Genomic DNA, 13,578 nt, shown 5'->3' with positions numbered 1-13,578 from the left:
ACGCAGGGCCCGGTTGTGACAAGCGCGAAAGTCAAGGACGCGCTCAGCAACGTTCCTGAGCGGTGACGTGCGGTTGGCCCGGTACGGTGGGCTTCACATTTTACGTTCACATTTACGACGAACCAACTCATCACCAGTGTCATCGTCATCATCATGGCCATCGACGATATTATCACCTTCTATGTTGGATGCTTTGAATGGTAACCGAACTGCGAGCTGAGCGCAAGGTTTTCATTTCCCCGAAAAACCCAAGCCCAAAAACCGGTTCCAAAAGTTCTATCTCCAGAACCCCAAGCCGCGTTATTAAATGCTCTTCCCGCAGCGTGTTTCAATCGAGCCCCTTTTCGCCCACGTTGTTTAAATGCTTTGAAACACTAATCAGATTTAAGGTAACCCCTTTTCTTTCCGCGATGTTGATGGTTCGTAGAATTGTAGCGCACGCTTAGCCCGCTGGGAAATCTACATCCCAGGATAATAAAACGCTTGCGAAACTTGCGGTTTTACTAAAGGCAGTAGCAGCTCCCGGAAGGTGTTCATATATACGCGTGGCGCATTTATTACAGTTTAATCACCTGCAACAGTTTATCTTTATCGTACTGAAAACAATTTGGAACATAAAATGATGAGGTGTACTGGCGTTTGGCAGCACTTTATATCCCAGTTTGTCGATTCAGAGGTGATGAAGCGTTTAATCCCGGAAATAGGACAACACTTCAAACGGAGCTTCGAATGGGCGGAGTCTTAGTGCTTCCGGTTGAGCTCAATAACGCTCTACCACGAGGACAAAGACAGTTTCTCGTTTTTATACTCAAATCATAGGATTTAATATTGGGAGATACTAGTAACCAAATGTTATGTTTAAAAATTTTAAGAAACAAATGATTTGTGCGGCAGATTGCATACTTTTAGGAGTATAAAATGTACAAAACAGTATCCATTTTGCTATTAAACAAATCTGTTAACTATGCTTAAATGCTCAGATATGTTTTAACCTAATTATTTTATTAAACACTCAACTAAACCTTATTTCTGGTTTGCTTTTTCATAGTGAATTTCAGGACCAAATTAAGTATTAACTATTTAAGGAACATATTAAATTACAAATATTACGAACATTGTGACACAGCTCATTTATATTCAAATACCTTCCACCTTCCTCTACTTTCGTAGCAAGGACAAAAACCAAGAAAATTATCTCTTTCTTCTTGCGCGTACACCCTAACTTTCACATCCTTCCTGCATCGTCCCCCCTCGAGCATTCAACTGGATTGGGTGATTTCAATTTTCGTAATCCTAACATAATTAATATCAATTTCATTACGACTGACTGAAAAGGGAGCAAGGGTAGTGTAGGTAACGAAAAAAAAACATACACTCTGGTCAAAACATTTCCCTCCCTCCCCTCCCACCGATCATCATTACCAGCAGAGTGCGCGGCAGGAAAAAGGATCCGCCACGAGTACGAAAAGGCGTGCAAGAAATTATACAAAAACCGAACAGCAACCGAAAGCAGGAAACGGATCCATTTGTTTCCCGCCCAAAGAGGTAGGGCACCAATTTCCGGCAAGGATTTCTCCCTTTTTTTCCCCAGTCGTAAGATCCCTCGAGACGGCATCACCTGACGGAGACTGGCGTTAAAGGAAAAAAACCAGCCGCACCCAACCATGAGGCGCTTTTCTCGTGGGGTTTGGTGTCCTTTTTTTCGCTACCTTTCCATCAGCTTCAGGAAGGAGAATCTCGGGACTGTCCCGCTGCTGCTAATTCTTCGCATAATGTGCTCGTCTTCCTTTCCCTTTTTTTTATTTTGGTAGTATTTTTGGTAGCTGGTTGGCAATCCTCTTAGGCTGTGGTCGAACAAATTTCGAACACAACGAAGGCAGAAAATGAGGGAACCAACAACAGCGACACATAAAAAAAAGCTGCATCCTCACCATTTGCCACCATCGGTCGCGAACGTTATTAACGTTCATCATCATCATAATAACAATCAGCACCATTACTCTCCTTTCGGGTCTAACACTGGTGCGGGAGAGCCTGCCTTTTTTGTGTCCGGACCATACCGCCGAGCGAACTGATTACGGTCGATTTCCACCAGTGTACTGAAGGCGCCCACTGAAAGACGTGTACAAGGCGGTGTGTGTGTGTGTGAGAGAGAGAGCTCGCGTGAAAAATGAATTATGATTATGCATAAAATAAATTTCCTTCGCCCCACGGATTGCATACCTTCAGGCGTTCCAGGCGTCCCGTTCTAGGCGTGATGTGGCAGAAAAAAAAAACCACCCGGCGTTGAAAAATATCATCGGAAAATTATCGCTCACTATTATTACATCACTCGTTATGTGCGGTCTCATTCCGCTAATGATAATTGCCAGTTTAGCACAATTAAATTTAACAAAAAAGCAGCTCCACTTGCTCGCGTTCCCAGCCGGTTACATTAAACGAGATTAAAGTTAATATAATAACAGCGCGGCAAAACGTCGGCACACGCAACAAAACGATGCTGCCACAAAGCGTAAAATTTGCACGCCAAAAAAAAAACCACACCAATCCCAAACCTCAAAAGGACAAACAATCACAAGCGGCTCCTGCCCGAAAGAAAGACAACCGAAATAAAAGGCTTCAAATCGCGGACGCAGCTCGTAGTTCCCAGCCCGCATTATCATCCAACAATGGGGCGTCCCGTTTGGATGCGAGCAAGTAAAAAACGCGCAGCAGATTATATTCATGCAATGTAATTAATTGCCAGCATCATCGCAGCCTCCTTCATGGTTCCCGCTTCGTACAGATCCACGCACACACAGCCTGCAGCAATGGATTCTTTTACCTTTTTTGTTAGGTGTCATTGTAATATTTATTAAAATTCCACACGCCAATTCGCAGGAGCTTTCATTCTTTTTTTGCCCAGAAAAATGAATCGAAAAGGAAAAGATTGTGATGCGCATTTGGACAATGCGTTTAACCACGGTTACAGATTCTCTTTGCCCATCTTGCCGACACAGTTGCAGTCGGCTAGAAAAGCTATTTGATAAGCTTTTCATCAACGTAATTTTAAAATAGCAAAATTGTTCATCGCCATTCCCGTGAGATTTTGCTAGCTGAACAGAGGTTCACTTCCGGGGAAACAGGAACCACCACCAACCAAATATTAACGATAGTACCAAATGAATCGTAATAACCTCCAACCCACCACACAGCCAAGGCCATCTCAGCAGGGTTGCGCTTCCACGTTGCGCTGGGCTCAAAATTAAGCGACGATATTTATCGCTCGGACGTGATTTTATGGTTGGTCATGTTTCACTGTTACAAAACAGTAAACCTTCGGCGTAAAAAAAGGTACTTCACCCAACCCGAGCCACCACGAGAAGGGCGCGACCCACAGAAAGGGCTTCCACTGTAATTAGATGCATCCTCAGGTTTCCCGGGAGCAATTATGATGAATTAATGGGCTGGTGGGGTCTGGTAATTGTATGCGAAATAGCGTCGCAGACGAAGCGAAACACCGCGCTACCGATAGTAAATAATCGCCAGGACACATGGACACTCGAGAGCACTCGAGTCGATGGTGCTTGCAAAGCGCAGCCGGACCAGTGTCCTAAGTCTAGCGGGCGCCCCGTAAAGTACTGTCGCCGCACACAAACACACAAACGGTCATAAATAATAGCCTTTCAATTTAGCTTCGCAAAGTGAGGATTTTCTTTTATTCGCTTCGCATTTTAAAGTAATATAAATAACGAAGAGCGACACTGCCGCGCCGAGGGCATGCTGGGACATTAAGCGAGCCTTAATTGCACATCTATTGGCAGCGGTTGTCCCGTTTAAGTCGTTCATTAATTATCGCTTCATTTCAACGCACACTCATCACTGGGGTACTCATACGGGCTGTAAAACTGTCCTTTCCTCCTTTAACAACCGGACTTGCTCTGCACAGTGAGCCAATGTCATGCTCTAGCAGCTTGATGGGGAAGTCGTAAGTCTTACTGTAGCGCATTGTGTCGTGTGTCCAGGAAGCTCTCGTTTAAGCTCCCACTTCACACGATGAAGTGTAGGATCTATGTAACTGAAGTAGCTATAGCTACAAACTAACTCAATGCACAGTCCATTAAATCAGCCAAAGAGACAATATTTGTGTCACGACCACACCTGTCGGATTTCGCCGAACTACCGAAGCACAGAATCAATATGTCCCGCACGACATCAGACATTCATCCACTGTGTCGCTCTGTGTCTTGCCGCAGCCCTACCAAATGGTACTTAAATCATTTCTCAAACATCCAAATACACCCTAACCTCCCATCGACTGTTTCATCCCAATATTTTGAGCACCGTCTTCAGCACCACAAGACCGAACCTCGCACCAAGCGGACGGGGGCTTTTGTGTGAAGCAATTATTAATTACAGTCTCCTGCACCTTAAAGCGTGATCTGGGGATGCCGGCTAGAAACTCATTGTGTGCGTCGATAATAAATGAGCTGCCAGCATTCAATGCCCCCTACTCCCCGTTCCCACCAACATCGTAAGTACCACAACAAGGTCCACACGCTTCTTCGGGAGCGCTCGGCTGATACTTACTCTTCTTCAAACTTCACCGATTTGTTTCAGGATCTCTTTCGTCCTCCTCCCGCAGCAGCTTACCAAGCTCGTTAGTCGTAGATCGAAAGTTAAGAGCTGGTTGAGAGGTTTGTAAGTGTGTGTGTGTGTGTGTGTGTGTGTGTGTGTGTGTGTGTGTGTGTGTGTGTGTGTGTGTGTGTGTGTGTGTGTGTGTGTGTGTGTGTGTGTGTGTGTGTGTGTGTGTGTGTGTTGTGTGTGTGTGTGTGTGTGTGTGTGTGTGTGTGTGTGTGTGTGTGTGTGTGTGTGTGTGTGTGTGTATCTTTTCCGTACGACCACAATGGCAGCACAGTCCTTCCGCAACGACCAGCAACTCCAAGTCGAACATGGGGATTACAAAAACGTGAAAACTACCTTCCAGCTCACTTTCTCCTTTACAGCAGAGGATTAAAAGTCCCTACGGTACGATTGCCGGTGCTCTGCATCGTTCCCGGTCCTTCTTCAATACATCTCAATTAAATCTCATACGTGATGAAGGCAATTTCTTGCCCAGGACCATGCTCCAATAAACCTCCAACCCTTTCCGGCACACAATCGCGTCCTCCCTCAGGCTCCAATTTGGCCCATTCACTTGTCCTGGCTGCAAATAGCACCCAAACAATGTCGTTTCCATTGTCATCCCGGCTGTTCCAACGGTCTGATTAAAGAGAGCTCCGGGACGCAATGGCAGAACCCAAAATTTAATTCCCATTGCCTTGCAATTCTAATTGAATCAAAAGCCCTTACCTTGCGGCAGACGGCCCGATGCTGCAGACGAATTGCCCATCTTCAATGGATTGCTTCTTCCCGCCAAAGCCTGCTGCACCGTTCAAGAGCATACACACGCACACACACATAGGCACACTTCAAATGGTACCGGATCCGATGCAGATAATGTGTGTCAATGAGTAGAATGTAAATAAAGCGGGATGATAATTATAATTATCTACGCTTACTTGCCGGTAAGTGGATTAAAAGAGGTAAACGCTTTCGCACACTTTGCCACACGGAGAACACAGCCTCTCATGCACACACATACACACACATGCACAGCCATTTTGCCTGGCTGTGATTACGTCGGAATGAGCACCGGCACATCGTGCCAAGCTTCACTGCACCCACCCACCGCCCGTAGCCGGGGATGACGGTGATGACGATGATGATGCGCCGCCTCGTAATCAACTTCTGCCAGGGCAGAGCGTGTGCATCATGTGCAACCGAGAGGATCAAGTGCTTATTTGGCTTTCATCATGCCGATCCCGCTGCTGTCATACCGGCGCTTATCACCTATGTTGTCTGGGGCGGCCCGTTAATAACGAACCACAAAAGGGGATAAACGGAATCCGTTGTGAGCCGCCTACCCGTAAGAGCCGCCTACCCGCTGGGAAGAGGGCCGAGGTAGTTTATTGTTTATCGTAAACAAAAGACCACCATTGTTCGGGTGTTTACCGAACTTATCTTTAAACCGGGTGCTTTTGATGCAACCATTTTGCAACGGGTGGTGGGGGGTGGGTACCGTTTCACAAAGCGCTAAAACATACTCTCGACGTTGTATGGTAAATGTAGCAAGCCAGAAAAAGTGGTTGCTCGCCTCTCTCTCTGACGTTATTCTATTCATCGCTGACAACTCGCGCATGACGCAACAGTTAACATACGAGGTAAAAGCTCTACACACATACCATCATATCATACCTACATTTGAATGGTGTCGATAAAGTTTACGTTTTGCAAAAAAAAGGCCTACCCAAACTGCCCTAGGTACAGCAACAGGAGGCAATTTTGTTACATTTCAGCAAAGAACAACTTTACGACTTTTGCTCAAAGAACGACGCCGTTACCGCATCCCTTCTCAAACAGCCCGCTTCTTCGTCGTGCTTTGATGTTTTCCCTATTTTCGGTTAAATCTAGCTCACACCCAAAGTCGTCATAACGCTTCGGCTCAACTTTCGCAGCCTCGCGCCCGTAAGATGCGTTCCGTTGAGTGGAAAAGTTCCAAATGGCATACCGAAACCAGGCACAGCCGGCAAGAAAAATTGCCTAAAAGTGCAATCCCAAAGAGGCAATGCGCAAAACAGCTCAACAGCTTTCCCAACAGTCGTTCAAAGTTCGGCCGGAAAACGTGGCAAGTACGCTCTCGTTATGCTGTTTCTTGATGCGCAAATTTAACTTTACTCTGTTGCCTGGCAATACACGTGCGTGCGGGGGTTTTGGTACAGGCTTTCTTGTAGCAAAGTACGTTCCGAAACACACGCCTCCGTTTGCTTAGAATCAACGTGAATTTAAGCGCCTGAATGTATGCAATCACAATAAAAGATGGATTTTTAAACATTTGTTATATCTTTTTTAAACAATGAAGAATCTTATCAAATGTAACTTTCAAATCTTAATTTGAAGCTGAAAAATATCACACTTTTAGAATATGTTTCAAGGTTTTTTTTTTTTTTTTTTAACTGGTTTTTAACATTTGTCGTGAGAAGCTGGGCGTCTCCATAACGTGCGCGGCAGTTTATTCTTTAGAGAAGTTTCATATTTTTACAACATGTCTCAAACACTGCATAGCATTTCACAAGCGGGCAACAACAATATCAAAGAATGCCAATTAAAATATTTTCTTCACACCGAGTGCCATCGAATATCGGCACAAGCAGAAGTATTTTTTCCTGCGACGCTACGGCACACCGCTCCCAAACAATGCAAACATTCTTTGCCCCGGAAAAGCCGATTCATCGCCCACATAAATCATGCGCCGCGATGCGATACGCACCGGAGCAGGAGCCAAAATATGATTTCGTCACCCACTGCCGAACCCAAACCTGAAAAATAGCCACCAAACAATATCTCCCCCCCATCCGGCTCAACACTCCTGGATAACGAATTTCCACCACCACCATTGGATTGGCGGAAGTATGCGATTTGTATTTGTTCCATTTTTCCTTTTTCTTCCGTCAGCTCCATTCCAAAAATTATTCATTCCCCGTGTCCCTGTCGCGTAACGCATTGACAAGGACAAGGGCAGAATCGTGCATAATCTATTACCTTTCGCAGTGTGCGCCCCTCTCGCTGTGTGTGCGTTCCGAACGATTCCTTCCCATGCAATAGAGCATTCTTGACAATAACAAGAAGAACGAAAAAGAAAGAGAAGAAAAAAACAATCGTCTCCATCGTCACAAAACGTAAATCCCCCATACCCTTTTGCCTTGCCAGCGTGACTTTTTATTCCAAACGTCCTGCCGCCCTCCGTTGTTCCGGAGATTTCCAGACCCCTTCGCCTCGGCGGTCGGACCAACGGCGTTCAGGCGCGTTCAGGCGCAAGAAATGTGTATTGATGAAAAGCGGGAAAGCGATTTATCGGAAAAGTTGTGTCCCCGCCATCCCCACTCATTCTTCGGTCCAGTTCGTGCCACTGGCAACGTTGGATACTTCACCACCAAGCCGGGCGGTTGGTTTGTGACGATTTATTTTTATTACACTGGAAAGAAATTCCATATACATTGTCCTAGACAGTGCAGGGTGGGAAGGAACGCGAAAGCGCTGCGGATAACCCAAAGACAAAGAGCGTCATTTTGCCTTTCACTATGTTTTAGCTATTTTTCCCTCTATTTTTCATTCGCACTGTCGAGGAGGGCGTCAACATGATTCACGGATGGTGCGGGTGTTACAAAATGATATTCATAAAGAATCTTCATTGCTTTAATTCTTTTTTTCTGTTTCACAAATTGAAAAAAAAAACTTATGACATGGGTACAGTTTTGACGGAAAATCAATAAATCCACGTAAATAGCGGGTTTAACTTTTCATTATTCTACGCTCAATTACGTGTTATATTGATTTTTTTAATTCATTTCAAATCATATTTACCACATTTATTAAAATACTGATTAACTATCAATAAATTCATGTGCATATATAAAGCGCACGATTTTACATAACAATAGACGATCGATTTCCTCTAAACTCTTACCATTCCGTTTTCAAGAGTCTTAACCTTTCGAACAACCTTATAAAACCCCCCCCGTTCAAATCCATATCTACCCATAAAACACTTCAAATATTGAGCTGTTTTATTTTCATTTTTCCTCTCTCATCCGCTTGCTTCATACTTTCCTTCCCCCCTTCCAAATCAAAGCGTTGACACAATTTTTCACCATCCCTCTATGCTGCGAACGAAAGCAAAACGTCACGAACGTGCATATCTTCCGCACGCCCTGGGTGAAAGTAGGAAAGTTATAAACAGCTATTGATTGCAGTAGCACGATACCATTACAACGCGACGCAAATCTAACCGTTGGGGAAATATGACGACAAAACTTTTGTACTTTTTTTTGTTTGGTCTACTCTGCCCCACGGCATAGAATCGCGAGCCTATTTGCCATCGCTCCGCGCTATAACGCCGCTCCGTCGGTGTACTCCCGAGCGCTCAAGTACGTCACGTCACATTGCGCGGTGAAAGTGCTCTTTGCTTTTTGTTGTTTCGTTCCTAATCGTGCGCCTACTACGCTACGGCACAGAGCAGATCGAAATAAAAACCCCTCTACAAATCCCTAATACACGGCCCATTCCCATTCCAGACCGTACCCCTAACAGCGTATCTCACTCGACGCTGCTACAGATTTATTCTTCGCATGCGATGGTTTTATCTGTTTTTCTTCTCTCCATTTTATTTTCCGCTTTTTTTTATTGGCGCAGATAATTTGATAAAGATTGGCTGGCAGGGAAATTGTGCCCGCGTAGGCAGACAGAAGCCTCCTCATCGAAACGGAGGGTGATTTTTCGTTTCGATCCTATTTGAGCAAGGCCTGACGAAAGGCATGATTTGAAGGCACGGAGCAATGCTAGCAAAACAAAAAAGGGAGCCTCGCTTAGCAGTAAATCCTACCGAAAACGTTCACAGCATCTTCATGCCATGCCTTGCTGCCGCTTTTTCTTTACGCAAACGCGCAACGAATTCGAAACTTTGTTTGCATCGATAATTTATGGTGTCACGGGGTAGAAGGAGTGTGTCGCCCTCGATGCCAGCGAAAGAACGCAGGGAGCTGCAAATTTGTTTTTAATTCACAACCACACGTGTCAAGTGTCATCGCGGTGGCGAAACGGGTGGGCCACCGGCGTGATAAGCAGGGAAAACAACACACACAGGGACAAATGATATCTTCCTTTTTTTCCTCCCTGTGTCACTCGGTGTTTGCATGACCCTTTTGCATCCGGAGGGCTCCTGTGGGAGTAGAAGGGACACTCCCTGGAGGAAATCACACCCCATCGTAGTGGCGTAATTGAATTTTTAAACCCAATCCACTTACTTATCTACTTTTTGGCAAGTGATTACGAGCTTACTCCCACTAGCAGCAGCGGTGTGTCTTGCTGCCCGTGGCCGAGGGAAATGTATTACAAATATTGTAACGAACGTTGAATAATCGGCTTTTGCCGGGCTGCATGGTAGAAGAGCCTGTCGTACATACGCTTGCAGCAGAGCGTTGAGTGCAAAGTGAAAAACTCATCTCAGTGAGTTTTTCCTACAGTATGTGACAAAAGTTTTGTAATCCAATACATATTTATGGACAGCACTAAAAAGACGAAAAGCTATTATTGCTCGTGATATTGATTTTTGAAATTAAAACATCCCAAATTAAACTTGCACACCAGCAACTAAATTTGCAATTGCACTTTTCCGGCACACACTGTGGCCCCATAAAACTGCAACAGATTCTCCTATTCCGGCCCCACGGCTCCTAATCCCTCCACACGACGCAAATGCACGCGCGTCTGCGATAAATTAGCTACCATGTTAGCGTACACAAATTAATTAATTTATTTGCATACTCTGCGCTTCGCCGCACGCTCGCTCGCTCGCTCCACCCGAGATTAAGTGCGCTTCACGCCGAGGGACCCCACCACACACCCATCGACCCATGGCTTAAGTAACGGGGCAAAGTTTTTAGTTATCGCCGGCCCAAAAACTCCCATCGCTTGGACCCAAAACAGCGCCGGCTCGGGGAAACGCTGTGCCGAGCAATACGGGGAAACTACAACCAACCGTCGGAAGAAAGGGACACACCATCCTTTTGGTGTCTATTCTTACGCGTCTCCTCCCTTACTCCACCACGAGTGCGCTCTTACGCTCACTGTATTTAAAACGAGCACCAAGCAAAAGAGGCTACATGCTGTAATCAGTGCGGTGGGGTTGTAAAAGTTTTTGCGTGCCTCATCGCTCGCTAAACCGGGCTGCCAGCATTATTCACTAAACTGTCTTACCTTCCAGCACCGGACGGTGCCTTTCCTCGCTGGAACGTACTGCCCAAATTTTGGCGAGTGGATGTTGCTCTGCTCTTTCTTCTGCTATTTTCCGTAACCACAAACCGCTTCTTTTCTGTCTGGATCTCCGGCTCTCTAGCTGACTGCGCTGCAACCGAACGCGCGCTGCAAAAATAGGATGAACATGAAACTCATAAGTCAAAGTTTATTTTCCACGCGATTTTATCTCGGAAGCTTTTCCGCTGTTGCATCCTTGTGGCGTAGCGAGTCTCCTTGGCGCTTCTTCAGCTTCCCGGAAGGAATGCTGTGTGCTCTAAATCTGATCATTCAAGTGGATATAGCCAAGTGGATGGTTTCGCAGTCTTTTTTCTCCCTTCCTTTCTAGTCCAATGCTCTGTCTACTACTAGCTCCAAGTCTGTCCGGGCTGGAGAGTTCCTTTTTTTTTTTTTTTTTTTGGTAAGAACACCATTTTCATGTGTGAGCACCCTGTTCTTCCGAGAATAAAAATCAGCGCACATGCACATGTCGCACGCTCTCTCGCTCCGGTTCGAAATTCAGCCCCCGGAAGCTGGCTACACATTTTTCTCGCCTTCCACACGCGCGCGACTTTCCTTGCACGCTTCACTAGTTTCCGGGAGAAAGTGGATTGGTTGTGACTTTTTTATGATGTCATTTTGGCGAACACCTCCGGACCACCGAAACCTGTCCCTGCCGGGCAGCGACGTGTCGCTCGGAAGCAGCAAAACGGACGCCAGTCAATGTTGAAGAGTGGTTTTTATACCGGAGAGGGTGATGGCCAGCAGAAGAAAACTTGGCTGCCAAAACGGGTAGAGCAAAGCTTCTGCTGGAAACACGGAAGCTAATGGATTAAAGATTATGATCGCGGACCGGTTCCCGTTCGGTTTCCGCAAAGTGACTTCCCGGCTGGGTTTATGATTTCACTGTGCCCGGGGGCTGTTAAATTTGCCCAATGGCCGTGCGCGAACTTAAACTTTAATGGCTGTACAGAGGGCTTTGTTTTGAAAGCATTTTCCCATCCACACTTTTAAATGGGCTGACCTTTCGGCTGGATGCGTAACAGCCGTGTTTGTAGTGAAAGAGTTTCATCATCTTTCATCGTTCCTTTGCTGTTTTTGTCGGAGTTTGAAGTTACAAGTTTTAAAGATTTTCAGAAAAAGGTTTCACTAAGTTGTTTTACATCAAACATACTTCTTATGGAACTTTGAACATTGTGTTTAAATTGATGCATTATTTTGCCATAGCCTCTCCAGTAATTTTATTCCAAGATCTATTTTAAATAAAATACTTCACTCTTCACATGATGTAAACCACGTTACGAGCATGTCAAACTCCCCCAAAATTATCACGTAACATGTTCCCCCGCTATCACATACAATATTAAACTCCAAGCCATTATAAATCTTGTTTTCCATTCATAACGAGCATATTATTTTTCGCCCATCTTCTTCAACCGAACCAATATCCTTCCGCCATTTATTACAAATAAACGTGCTCTTTATCGCACTCCTTTCTCCATCCAATCCCCAACCACGCCGAACATAAGCTCCCGCTACAGCACACACAAAGTGATTTCCCTTCCATCCTTTAATCATTCATTTTGCGCCCCATTTGTGTACTGGGGGGTCTGTGCTTGCCTGCACAAACAATGAAAATGCATCATTTACCTACAGCGCGCGCTGCATTTAACGTGCTGCAACGCTACGAGCATCCAAACAATTCCCAAGCTCCCCCTGTAATCGATGCTCGTTGCTCGCGGCTTAATTAAACTGTGTGTGTTTTCATACTACACAGGCTCAATGCGGTGCAAAAATTAATAATTCAACAGGACAGGATTGAAGGACTTTGGCATATTGCAATGGGCGGGAAATGGGGCCATTTTTCTAGAGAGGGTTTGAACAATTGCGACTGATACCTACAATGTACCCACAGACGCCCAATGTTGCCGCATCGTTACCAATTTCAATTGCAATTCCAGTAAAGTTGATATTTTCATTTATTAAATCATTATTCCTCGTTCGCTTTGTTCTCAACCCGAAACGGCCCCACAATGGAGATGAAATGGGCTTCTGAAGTACCACAGTCCAGTGCTTGTGGACATAATGAGCATTACCTGTGCTTGCGTGCTGTTTGCACGCAGCAGATGGTTCATGTTGTCGCTGAGAGAGAAGGTTTCCTTGCCCAAATCCACACGCCATACCCCTTTTGCTCCGGCAGGTATATCCATCAACGCAACCCAACTGTCTCATCAACGTTTACTCATCACTTTACCGAGCCACACGGCAGCACATTGCCGGCAACATCATGCCGGCCGGCTGTCACCAGAGTCAATATTGGACTTTTCATTAACTGGAAAGCATCAATTTGGGTCATAAAAGCCAGATTTCCCTGCGCCCTTTCCCTTGCGTGTGCTGCTGCCCTTTCTTCCATATTCCGGTCAGTGAAGATGGCACCTACCGCCTACCAAACCTACGGAAAAGTCGTCCAAATTGTCTACTAAAAGGTAGCTTAACGACACAGAACGCCATGGTGCGAGATCATCGTCAACTACGGCTCGTTATCATCGTCATGATCTTCATCGTAATTATTATCGTTATGATCTGAAAGTAATCTGAGAAGTTTAGCACAGCCGGGGAGGACGACATATTTAGCATTCAGCAAACAACTTCCTCCTTACCCGGCCAACCCAACACGCCCAGACATGTTTACCGACCGTCGCTTCCTGC

The 13,578-nt window shown here is 45.5% G+C and overlaps 1 protein-coding gene across 1 annotated transcript in view; it reads right to left on the bottom strand.

The window, feature by feature from the left end:
- The window catches only part of LOC121597016, a 49,870-nt gene that overhangs the window by 20,447 nt on the left and 15,845 nt on the right, over window positions 1-13,578 (bottom strand). The window contains exon 2 of the mRNA XM_041922475.1: window positions 10,834-10,998. The gene's annotated coding sequence lies outside the window, so the exon portion shown is untranslated. The remainder of the gene's footprint in view (window positions 1-10,833; window positions 10,999-13,578) is intronic.

The sequence above is a fragment of the Anopheles merus genome, chromosome 3R (assembly GCF_017562075.2).
Source record: "Anopheles merus strain MAF chromosome 3R, AmerM5.1, whole genome shotgun sequence".
Classification (NCBI taxonomy): domain Eukaryota; kingdom Metazoa; phylum Arthropoda; class Insecta; order Diptera; family Culicidae; genus Anopheles; species Anopheles merus.
The sequence above is the reverse complement of the archived record's forward strand: the minus strand, read 5'-3'. Positions and strand labels throughout refer to the sequence as shown.